Source organism: Halyomorpha halys, unplaced genomic scaffold (assembly GCF_000696795.3).
Source record: "Halyomorpha halys isolate HHAL.00 unplaced genomic scaffold, Hhal_1.1 Scaffold1079.1, whole genome shotgun sequence".
In the NCBI taxonomy this organism is placed as follows: domain Eukaryota; kingdom Metazoa; phylum Arthropoda; class Insecta; order Hemiptera; family Pentatomidae; genus Halyomorpha; species Halyomorpha halys.
The window spans coordinates 101,950-114,804 of NW_027111775.1; the positions used below are offsets into that span (position 1 = coordinate 101,950).

The 12,855-nt window shown below is 26.9% G+C and overlaps 1 long non-coding RNA gene across 1 annotated transcript in view; it reads left to right on the forward strand.

Moving 5' to 3' along the window:
• The first annotated feature begins 7,997 nt into the window (after positions 1 to 7,997).
• The window catches only part of LOC136796322 (uncharacterized), a 69,172-nt gene continuing 64,314 nt past the window's right edge, over positions 7,998 to 12,855 (forward strand). The window contains exon 1 of the long non-coding RNA XR_010844027.1: positions 7,998 to 8,070. This is a non-coding gene — a long non-coding RNA (uncharacterized lncRNA). The remainder of the gene's footprint in view (positions 8,071 to 12,855) is intronic.

The following is a 12,855-nucleotide window of genomic DNA, read 5'->3' on the forward strand; positions in this document are numbered from 1 at the left end:
TCACGTATTGATCTTTCGAATAAAAAAAAATTTTGATTACAATTTAATTTTTTGTGTTATTTTTTACAATTTCAAGTTCTATCGGGCTTAAAAAAAAACCCTATACCACGACATCCATCCATCGGAGCTTGGACCGTCCGACTCAGATTTCTCCTTTCATGACTCTTTTAAGCATTTCGTCGGGACTCATCCGTGCAATATTAAATGTCCTCCTTTATTAAATAGATAGATAACATAATTAATATATATTTAAATATATACATACGTAATCGGATGCCCTTTTTTCCTTTTTGCTGGGTCCGCTGAAGGCAGGGGTAACAATATTGTCCGAGGTATTGCTGGTCGGGGGCTACAAAGAACAGAAAAGACTGCCCCACTGGGGCACTTGGGAATAAAATAGGAGAGGGGTTAAGATGACTTCAGGTTGCAGAGCCCGAAGCCCTTCCCTCGGCGATGACATCTACCCTAATAAGTTTTTTTTTCTTCTAATCTAAGCCCCAATTTGAAATAAAGTTATGTGTTTAACAGTGTTTGTGAAGTGGGGTTTTGTTTTTATCTGAAACGTTGTTACATTTTAAAACACGAATGTAGTGAATGAGTGAGTGAGTATTGACTTTATTTGAGTTAATCTGTGTGATTGAAAAACATCATCAAACCCTCCACTCCCGCCCTCCATGGTAGCCTTACTTATCTGACATTTCAAACAGACAATTATAGCGAGTAGGTTGGTCGATGTACGACATGTCACAATCTCACAGGAGGAGATTATAACTAGAATTGCCCTAATAAGTGTTATTACTTTTAAATTTTATTTGTCGTTTGAAATATACCTGAGTCAAGAGAAATGAATTTGGTGATTTTTTTAAAATTATTATTTTAAAGCATCAACCACTTCGGGGCCATTATTGCCTTAGTTTCTGAAATTTTGGTTAGACTTTATTTCCTTGATATCCAACATTTTTAATAGTCCTTATTGTCTTAATTTCCGAACTGAAATGTATAACAATTGAAAAATGGGGAATTATAAAATTTAATTAAGATTTATGGTTAAGTTTTGAGTGATTCAGAAATTCAAAAAGTTTATTTATAGCCATGTTTATATCGTTTTATTGCAACCAATCCACACGAAAGCTGTGAACGTAAGTTGGATTGTAAGTGAAAATTGTGTGATGCGCGCACAACTCCAGATTTAGTATATTCTAGTCTATCCGTTGGCTCAATTTTGCTTAACGCCGTAAAAATTCCATGGTCAACGTTGTTTGTTTCTTATTTATTTCTGGTAATATTCAATTTTTTTTAATGTATGTATGTGTGTGTGATTTACATCATATTTGTACAAGTTCATTGTGTGATTCTAAAAACTTAAATACTGGTTCTATTGTTTCATTATCGTCTCTAAGGGTTGATGATATGTCAGGTTTTAATCTGAAACTGTTGAAGTGTGATTTGAAGTAACTTAAGTCTATTCATCACCACCTAATATAATATTATCGGCATTCAATTACTACAAAGTTCATGTTTTTCAATTTACTTTTCTCTCCATAGATTGTAATTGTTATATAAATATTTATAAACGTAGAAGTTGTTTGCCTTTTAGACTCTTGGTGATTACAATGGAGGCACTAACTACATCAGCGAAGAAGTTGCGTGTAGTTTCCAACTCGATTAGCCTAAATCGAATCATTTCATGTACATTTAAGTGGCAACAATCGATTATCTACTATGCACCTCTCTACTGACTTTTAATCGAAAATTACATTTCTAGTACGTTGCATTTTATAATATTAGAATGATAAAACGATCTTTATTTATAATAATAATGGACAGGCTTACCAAACCCTAGGGTTCAATACCGGTGCTAATCTACAAGAATTATCTTTTTATTTACCTTAGTTACGTTTTCAGTGTTAACTTTTTTATTGAGTCCAGCGAATCTTCAGAATAGTGTTGATTGTTGTGACACTGTTACCTATAATTTAAGGCCCATTACAACGTAACAGTTACTGCGACAGTTCCTGCCATGGCATTGGTAAACATTTAAAATTATGGTAGTTCTGTCGTATCCTTGGCAATAGTTGACAATACCTGTCACAGGAGTGACAACTAACTGCCTCATTTAGACACATTGACAGTGAATAGCCTCATCTTACAACCTTATAGCACAAAACTTAAATATAACTTATAGCCTTATTCTATATAACTTATTCAAATTCTTGAGACTGGTTTTTATCTATTAAATAAATCAAATGGTGTCCTTATTAAGTCTCAACAATCTTTATTAGTAATAGTCTAACGTTTCGGCCAATTCGGCCATTGGTATTAATTTAAGGACAACCTTAAATATAAATTCATAAATCACATCAAAATTAAAAAAAAAAAATGTTTTACAGGCTATTTTGTTCAGGTCATCAAACTCAAGTCAAAATCACCTTATTTTTTGGGGGGAACTTCCTTAATTTTTATCAGATACTACTTTTTAATAGAACTTCATTTATTAATATTAAATATACACTATAGATATAAATAGTTGGTTTATCTAATAGTGTATTGTGTTATTTTAGTCTAAAATTAAAGTTTTTAAAAATTAATGAAGTTCCAACTACAAAAAAAAAAAAAAGGTGATTTTGTCTTGAATTTATTGGTAAAATATTTTTACCTGGGCAAAATTTTTTTTTAAAATTTTGATGTGAGGTTTGAATTTATATTTAAGATTGTCCTTGAGGATGGCCAAATTGGCCGAAACGTTGGACAATTGATATAATAAAGAATATTGAGACTTAATAAGTATACCATTTGATAATTTTATAGCCTTAAGTTGTTTGTCTGGAGTGGCAGTTCTTTGCTGTATTTAATTATTCCTTCACTAAGTGGAGTTCTTGACAGTATGACAACGACAGAAAACTGCCACCATGAAACTGGACTTTTAAAAATAAAAAAAAAAATTAATGCTATCTTTCTTGGAGGCAGTCAAAATTATGAAAATATAAAACTAAATACATTTCTTTGAACATGACATTTTTTGATGAACCTATAACTTCAACAGGTAAAATATCAATAAGTCAAAATATTTTTTAAATACTATAAAAATTTAAATATAAAATTAGAAATAATTTCTAATGTTTCACTTATCTTTTTAGATTTTTTTTTATAATAAATTTTATTTTTCATAAAATAAAAACTATTATTATGGCTATAGGAACATTATTATGTCTCTTACCATAAAAAAAAAAATTGATCACCGGTTTGCTCAGGAATGTTTAGAAACCTATAACTGACCAGGTTAAGAGACACCTGTGAACACAATACTCTACTTTTGGTTTCTTTGTAGTCCGTAAATTCTAATAATGAAATTTAAAAAATTTAATTCTGGAAAGTTTTAGCATACAATATTTTTTAATATATTCTTCCTGTAATAAATATTATTATTTTAATAAACCTCAAGGAAATCTATATTCCTGTACCCAGTTGCTTTAAAAAAAATTAATTATGTTTAATTGTTGATTATAATAATTTCAATAGTTTTAATAATTTTATAAAATTATTTTATGTATACATTTTTCAAATACTGCACAAATATTTTCAATCAAAAGTTAATATATCCACTTATTGAAATTAAAGGTTTTTTTAAAATTTGTATTTTATCCTTTCAAGTAAGGTATTATAAATCAAAGTTTTGAACTTTTTTAAATTTTATTTATTGTAATTTATAACTTTACAAAACAGAATACAATATGTAAATTGGATGAATGTTTCAAAGACTTGAAAATCTTGGAATGGAACCACCCAATGGTGGAACTTCAAAGTGAACTTACATACATAAGATGCTCCCATACTAATAACTTTCCAAAATTGGACTTGATTGAAAAATCTTCAAATACTTTTTTCACAAATTTCTATCGGTAATAAAAAAAAAATGTAAACTGTACTATACTGTTACTAGATCAACGGTTGAGCAAGGTGGTGAATTGGTCAAAATACTTCAGATTTTTACACAATCAAGGGTACCCGCTTTATAAGGGCTCCCGAGCCCATAGGGCTGTCTCACGGCTACAGTAAAATAAAAAATAATTATCTGGCATAGCCTTATTTGACCCTCGGAGTCAGTAGCACAGTGCCTTACCAATGAGCTATTCCTTTGTATACGTATATATAGTATTATTTTATAAAATCAATTAGTTTAAGCAAGAGTGATAATTAAGATAAAACTAAAAATAGGTAGTTAAGATTTAGTCCGTGGGGCATTATCATTTAGAGGCATCTCTTTTCTGAATTTGCAAAACGAGGAATTGGCTCTCTTCATGGTAAATAATTATAATAACATAAACTTATTTTTAGTTTCATCCAGCAATTTCGGTGCTACTGGGAACATCTTATATCTATCGACTACGTACAAAATAGAACTCAAAAAAATGTACAACTGGTTTTTAGACATTACTAAAAAATGTATTAAAACTGTCAAAACTAAGAATCAATCAATTCAAAAATATATCTAGTTAAAAAAAAGAAGTTTAGACTGACTTCATAAAAAATCAAAACTTGTTAACCGAATTGTATACAACAAATGGGTTTTGTATTTAATTCGGACAGAAAAACAATTTACATAAATTATGAATATATAAAAATGTATAGACGTTTCTAAAACTACGAGTTGTTTAGACTATCCGAATTTTAGTTGTTTATCTGTTCTTTCTTTTTTATTTCGTGAAGGCCTATATACCCACCTATGAACATTCTCCTAATAATTTTGGCTCATTCAGTCCACTTCAAATGTTTTATATCCTTCCAGTACATTTTCCAATTTCCTGAAAGAAGGAGATTTATTCAATAAAATTGTAATTAAAACGAAAATGCATTAACTCTGCACAGTTCGCAAATAATTATGTCTTTAAATAAATCAATCTGATTAAATACTTGGAAATTGACAAAATCCAATAAAACATTTAATTGCTCAAACGAAATATATAGCTAGCAATAAAACCAGTAATTATTAAAGAGGGAATGCATTCGGACAAACTCTAGAATTTTAAGTGTTATTAAATTCAAGAGCAATTAAAATATAAATACATTGTTTTGCGTTTCAGTTCTATATATTGTCAAGATGCGCTTGTACTTTTTTTTTAACATCTTTATTGAAATTTAGAACTGTATATTATATAATATATTCAGTAAATTTAATCTTAGTTAAAATGTAGCGTTACTGGAGTGTAGGGAAACTACTCATTGGTAGCACTCTAATGACATTTTACATTAGCTGGTCTTGTGGCCATGTTCTTTGCAGGCGCCTCGGAGGATTGTCAGGAATGGAAGAGGGTACAAGGTTAGAAACTAGGGGGTTTGAGTGATTAGAGAGTTTATAATGGAAGGATTGATATCTGGTTCAGGTTAGATCGGTTACATAGGGAACATTAAGGTCTTTATGTAGGATTTTATTTGTGACAAAATAAGGAGCATTACGGATTTTGGATTGTAAGGATTGGATTCGAGAGGTATTCGAAGGTTTAGTGGAGCCCCAAACCTCAACTCAATATGTCCAGATTGGTCTTATTACAGTCATGTAGATCAGTCTTTTGTAATGAGTTCGAAGATTGGACCGTTTGTCTAGTAAGTGCTGTCTGTAATAGTCGACATCGACGTGCAGTTTCCTGTCTTTTCAGTCTTGTGTAAAGATTCCAGGTTAATCGTTTGTCCAGATGTAGTCCAAGGTAGCAGATCTGTTCGACAGGGGTAAGAGTGACATTATTAAATGAAACTGTAGGGCAGTCAGTAGGTTTACAACGAAGGAAAAAAGTGGTATGATGAGATTTATTGGAATTTATCCTAATCCTCCAATTACGACACCATTCTTCGAAGGCTGTCATATGGGTCTGGAGAGTTTTGGATACAATTAATGGCTATTAAGTGCGAGCAGCGATTGTATAATCTAAAAAAAGACCGACACTGAATATTTTTTTGAAAATAAGTAATATTAAAGCATGAAATGTGAAATGGGTTTGTAAAAGTATTAAAAAAAAATTAAATTGTTGATATAACCGAAAAATCGTCATAAAACATAGAAGGTGTTGGTGCAAAATATATTTTTAAAATAAATTTTACATTGTAATTTTTTTTTTTACTTAATAATTTGTTTTTGGGTCTGTACAAAGTATTTTTGTTTAAAATAAGTATCTGGTTATTAATCTGTTAATTTATTATTCGCAAAATATCATTAAAGATAAAAGGCGATACTTAAATTAAAATTATTATTTTTCTCTGTATTATAACGTATGATAACGTTATTTTTATTCTCAGTAGCTTTCTCTGGAGCAAGCAGAACTCATAAAAGTTATTTATATATATCTATTGTATAAATAATATACGTTTGCATAGAAAATATATTATGCGTTTTCTTCTAGTCCGAGAGCCCTAGAGGAGATAAAAGTGTCAGTTATTTCACCTTATATTGCATTTCCGATAAAAAATGAGAACCTGTCAGTTAGATAATGCTACCTACAAAGTTGTTTCTACACGTTAAATAAAATTAATTTTTCATTTGCAGTTACATATCTTTGGAACCAACACACTGAAAACCTAGTTGAACATTGTTATAAGAATAATAGATTTGCTAGAATATGAGCCTTAAATGAGCTATTTTCCGTTCAATAGTTCCCAAGATATGTTTTTTAAAAGCAACATTTTATTAATAAACAATGTACTATAAAATCAGTAGTTAAGTCATTTCATTTTGGGAAATATATATATCAGGAATCACGTACAGATATCATTTAGAAGTCAAATTAAAACTAGTTTAATGTGCAATGAAATGGTTTATTACGCTTTATATAGCATTATTCGAAATTTTATATACGCTTTCTATAGCATTATTCGAATCAGAGTTCTCAGAGCCTATAGCGCAGTGCCTTACCAATGAGCTAATCACTCCCTTTGTATACGTATATATAGTATTATTTTAAAAATCAATTAGTTTAATCAAGAGTGATAAAATAGATAATTAAGATAAAAATAACTCTAGGTGATTAAGATTCAACCCGTTGGACATTATCGTTTAGAGGCATCTGTTTTCTGAATTTGCTAAACGAGTAATAGATTCTGCCTTTAATCGTCTTCTAGGCTAAATTCGGCCATGCTCTCTTCATGGTAAATAATTATAATAACATAAACTTATTTTTAGGTTCATCCGGCAATTTCGGTGCTGTTGGGAACATCTTGTATCTATCGACTACGTACAAAATCGAATTCAAGAAAATATTTAACTGAGCTATTTTACGTTTAATAGTTCCCGAAATATATTTTTTCAAAGCAACATTTCATAAAAAAAAATTATTGAAAAATCATTAGTTGGTCAATTAATTTTGGAAAATCTATATCTCATGAATTACTAAACGTACAGATATAAACTAGAACTGAAATTAAAGCTAGTTTAATTTGCTATAAAGTGGTTCATTACGTTTGTATTCGCACGAAGCTTTTATAATATATGCGTATAATTATTCCTTTTCCGAGATAGAAACTGATTTATTTTAGCAAATGTCATGAAAACTTATCACTCCTTTGAACATGAACGTCATAAAGAACTCAATAGTTTATTAAACTAGATTTAATTTGAGCGATAATTGATATTTGTACAGCGAATGATTCCTGAGATGTGTGTGTATTTTTTAATAAAACTGAGATACCGTTTTCTTATTATTATATAATTGTTTAATAAGAAATAAATCCCATTAAAAAAACTAAAAATAATAAATTTGTTTATAATATATATTTATTAATTTAATTTGAAAATCATGAAGTCCACAATGTTTTTTGGCAATTTCATAATTTTATTTCTTGTAAACAATTCAGAATTTTATGTATTGAAAATATATTAAGGTGTTATAGGCATATATTAAAAAGTTATTTTTTTTATAAAATTTTCTTTTTCTTTTTATAATATGAATTTTTATTAATAATAATAAATAAAAAGTTTATTCTACGTATATCACGGAACATAAACGGACAGTGGCGCGCGCAATCTACGAAATCCCGCCAGAGCTCTTCAGTCTTCGTTCAGCTTTCACCCAGTCAGGCTTCACTGTAAGTGTACGGAATATTTATTTGTGTATATATCGTTATAAATGGAATCATTACATATTTTATTATTTATATATGTATATCTATAATAAATATACATATATATGAAAATATAATATTACACAAAAAGAAAAATATATAAGAGGCTATTTGGAAATGTATGTTAAAAATATGTCTGAAGATATATAAGAAAAAACTTTTTTTTACTGTTTTTCCGTTATAAAGAAAAATATATCTAAAGAAACATTAATTTAGGGATTTTTTTTTCTAAAAATATTATTATTTTAAATTATGTTTCCTAGGGTGTATTTAGCTTATTTATTTTTGATTTCAAAAATATTTAAAAAAAAAAAAAACACAACAGCCTCTTAATACTCTTTGTTATGACGTTCCTAGCTAGAGTGCTCCAATATATCTAGAACAATAAATCATAATATTTATATCAATATTCATAATATAAACATTAAATCCCATATTTTAATAAAAAATAAAACATATTCAATATCGAATTAAAAATAAATTTGAAGAATCACCAAATGTAATCCTTATTGAGATTATTTATCTTTTTGCATTGCTTTGTAAATCATGTTTTTCTATAATTCATAAACTCTTTTGATTATTTTGTTATTATATTTTAAAGCTTATACAATTAATGCTGTATATAAAGGTTATTAATTGTTAACACTGTTATATTGTAGTTATTATTATTAGTATATTTTAGTTGTTTTTTCCTATTTTATTTTGTTCTCTGTAAATTGCTGTTCATTTATTAATAATATTAATTTTATATTTTTATTAAAATCCATTAAATTCATTTAAGATAAATTAAACTGTTTATGTTGTTATATTCTGTCCTTTTCATTAAATAGAAGTGTTAAAGGGTTTTTAATAACTGTCTTGCAATAATAAATAAAATATACTATATTTTTACTGGTTAAAACTGATTGATTTTTTTAAATGCTTAATTTTACGATTACTGTATAATTCATAAAGTTACGCACCCCGCTTTTTATTTACAATATTTATAAGTTGATAATAATTCTATTGGTAAATGAAAACTTTATATCCTTTGATGAGATCTTGTCCACTGACCTATACAACAAACTGTCAGCTCCCGTGCACTCACTCAACGCTTCAGGGTGTTTTAGTTGAAACAGTTCGCTAATAATTTTCCAACAGTCTTGAAAAGCTTGCTCGTATTTCAAGATCTTGAGGCTGATATATAGGGTCTTATCAGCCGAACGTGTTTCTCTTACCTACTTACAGACTTAAAGGTAGAGTTGCGGTTACTTCAGTAGACCTCTTGATATTTTTTTTTTATTAAAAAAATAAACAAAAAATGTTTTAAATTTTGAGAAATTAATTAAAAAATGCTACTAAAGAGAACTAAAAAAATAACTAACTATTTGGTTAAATCATTTATAATTAACATACATAATAAAATGATTGTATATATTTGTATTTCCATCATTTAGTAGCCAAATTATTTACAGTTATTTAGAGAAAAATATTAAAATGGATCAATATTGACATCAAACAGTTTAATCAATATTTTAAATGGAAATTGTTAAAATTAGTTATTCTTATATATACACATTTTTGAACTATAAGAATTTTTTTCTGAATCTGAGTTTAGATATAAATAAATACAAAATACAGTACTAGTGATTGATAAGTAATGTAAAATCCCTGGCTATTATTGTGTATTAGTATAATATAATATTGATTACGTAATTAAAGATACTTTTTCTAATAAATTCAATTAATACATACAAACTTCTGTAAAATTACGAACAATTAAAAATAAACACAATCTATGATTAATAATTATTTATTGTTATAAAAATTATGATATGAAATCTACTGGCTTCTTAATAAAGCGTTGAATTGTTTATAATGTTAAAAATTTGATTATTATCTGACGGATGCTTGAGGGGCATCTCCCCTAATTGTAAATATTACGTCTTATTATATCTTGTCTAAGCTGTTTCTTCGCCTTATCAAATATAAAAATTTACTGTAATAATTCAATTATTAGTTATTCCACTGTGTTATTTATATTTTTACATTAAAAATATGATTCTTAGTAATTCAAGTGTTTACGATTCATAAATAAGATCAAATTATATGAAGATATTTGATTTATTATGAATAAATATTCGTATATACGTCCTTTATCGGATTTAAAGTTAATGCGGAAAATAAAATTATAACAATTTTAAGAGTAATAAATCCATTTTTTCGGTGAAATAATTAATTAAAAAAATTAAATAAAAAAAGATTCCATTTTTATTGTATCTTGCTATTATTGAGTTCTTGAATAAAATTGTATGTTTGTTTTTAATTTTAAGGGTTATGGAATAAATATATGATAATAAGAAATATTTGCAGGAAAATTTAAAGAAAAACAATTAATGTTATAAACTTTTTAACGTTATTATAATTACATTTTAAATGTTATTGGGATTAATAAATGGTCGAATTGTTGAAATTAATAATATTTTATTATTTTTCTGGCGTATACTTTAAACGATTTCCTTTTATAGTGTCTTGTTCAAGGTTTTTTTTTGTTATCTTTTTCACTTTGTAACATAAAATAATTTGATTATTTATATACTTCAGTTGAATTATTGTATGTTTAATTTCGAAATATTATTCTCAATAATACAATTGTTTTAGGTTCATGACTAAGGTTAAATTAATTGAAGACATTTGTTTCGTTATAAATAAACATTAAATATTCTTATGTACTATCTATATTGAATGTTAAGTTAATGTAAGAATTACAAATTTTAATTTGTATATTGAGTAATAATTGTATGAAAGAAAATTAATATATATATATATATATATATATATAAAATTGTTGCTATTGTTGAAGCTTTCAAGAACTTTTTTAGGATATATTTAAATTTTTTAAATTAATGTACGACATATAAAATAAGAAGTAATTCCATCACGCTGTACAAAGTTCATAACGAGGGTTAAAATATTTCTTTAATAATTATTACAATAATCAGATATTTTTTTTATTAAATTATCCATTCTATGGTTTATTTTTCAAATTATTCAAAAATTGTAAAATTGCTCTACTTACTTTTCTTCCCTTTATTGATTTTCTTTATGTTGTTTTTGTAAGTAATACAAAAGTTTAGTATAGCGGGTAATAATCGGGAGTAAAAATAAATTTATTTTGGATGTTTAGTTTGGAATTTTTAAAAGGTTTACAATAAATCTGAAATAGCAGGATCTGTTGATATACCCTTAAAGTTAGTTTTTAGTACCTGGTAGTTTTTAGTAGTTTCGGAAACCCACTATTTATGTCTTTTTTTGGTTCATAAAACTGCTAACTGATAATAAATGCATCCAAGTGAGAAATAAACTTAAAACTTTACCGTTTATTAAAAATGTAATTAGAGTTTTAGGAGTGAAGGTCACTGCATGTTTCTTTTAGTTACTTTTGTATTACTGGATATATTCTTTAGTTTTATTAAAATTCATTTATGCGTCATAAATAAAAATAAAAAAAATTGTAGTTTTCATGTAATGAATATTCAACATGTATCCTCATTCATTTGCAGTTATTTAAATTTTCCATAGAGAGAATTTTTTTTTCCAGATAGCCTTGTATATATATATATATTTAATATTATTTTTGTATGCTAATATTTTTTACTTATATGAAACTTCTCTTGACAGTAATAACATTTTTAAAATTATGTATTATTTCAAATTTGCAGTAATAATATGTTTAAGTAATGTAAGTTGTAAGATTATCAATTGTCAATTATTGATACAACTATATCTGGTTAAGAGAAGTTTCCATTAATTAATTATTAATCATCTCAGGTAAGAAATGGACTTCGTTGTGACGATATTAGAACAATTTATTATAAAATTTAGATGCTATGCTGTTACGTACTTTGAAGTATCGACTGTCATGGATAATAAACATAAATTCAATGATGATTTTGCTATAAATTCCTGAATGAGTAATTTACTATGAAAAAACAATGATAGGTTATTAATGGTTTTTTATTGTTTAAATGATTAAGGAAAAAAAAACAATCATATGGTATTGGTAATGGTCTAAAATGTTTTCAAGTTGGTTAGTGATATTTATAAATTAATCTCAAATAGTATGTATACGGATATAGTTCTATTTTCGATTTTTTTAAAAAGAAAAGTATATAAAAATAGGTTGATTAAAAAGTCATACTATGTAGAAAAATCCTTTTAAAGTAAATAGGAAGGTGCGAAAAAAAATTTATAAAGGATACACACACGGAAAGATCGATTACGCATGTTTTAGCGTATTTATAGAAATTTTTCTCTAATATTATGCTTACTCAAGCTTAATTGTATTATGCTTATGAAAAATATTGATTATGCGTGGCTAAGAGTGTGCTGAAATGGATCATATGTTTAACAAATTTAAGTGGATTTTTTTAATTTACAAAATTCTTCCACTGAAATATTTTTTTAGTAAATTAAACGAAGGGGGACGTATCTAGGGAGACGAATAGAATTAGTATAAGTCAGTATTTCAAAATGTTACACATTGTTTAAAACAGTGAATTCCTGGTCATATATTTTAGGGATGAAAAATCGATTTTATAAAGTGGCACTTTCGATAGGTCGATATTAGCGAAAAAGTTGCAATCTAAATTCCAGGCAATACCCGCCTTTAACATTTAGTTTCAGTTTATTACGACTTTTTGTTTTTGATTTTTTCGTTACAATATATTCCATACCTAGTTATATGAAAGTATATAAATATAAGTATAT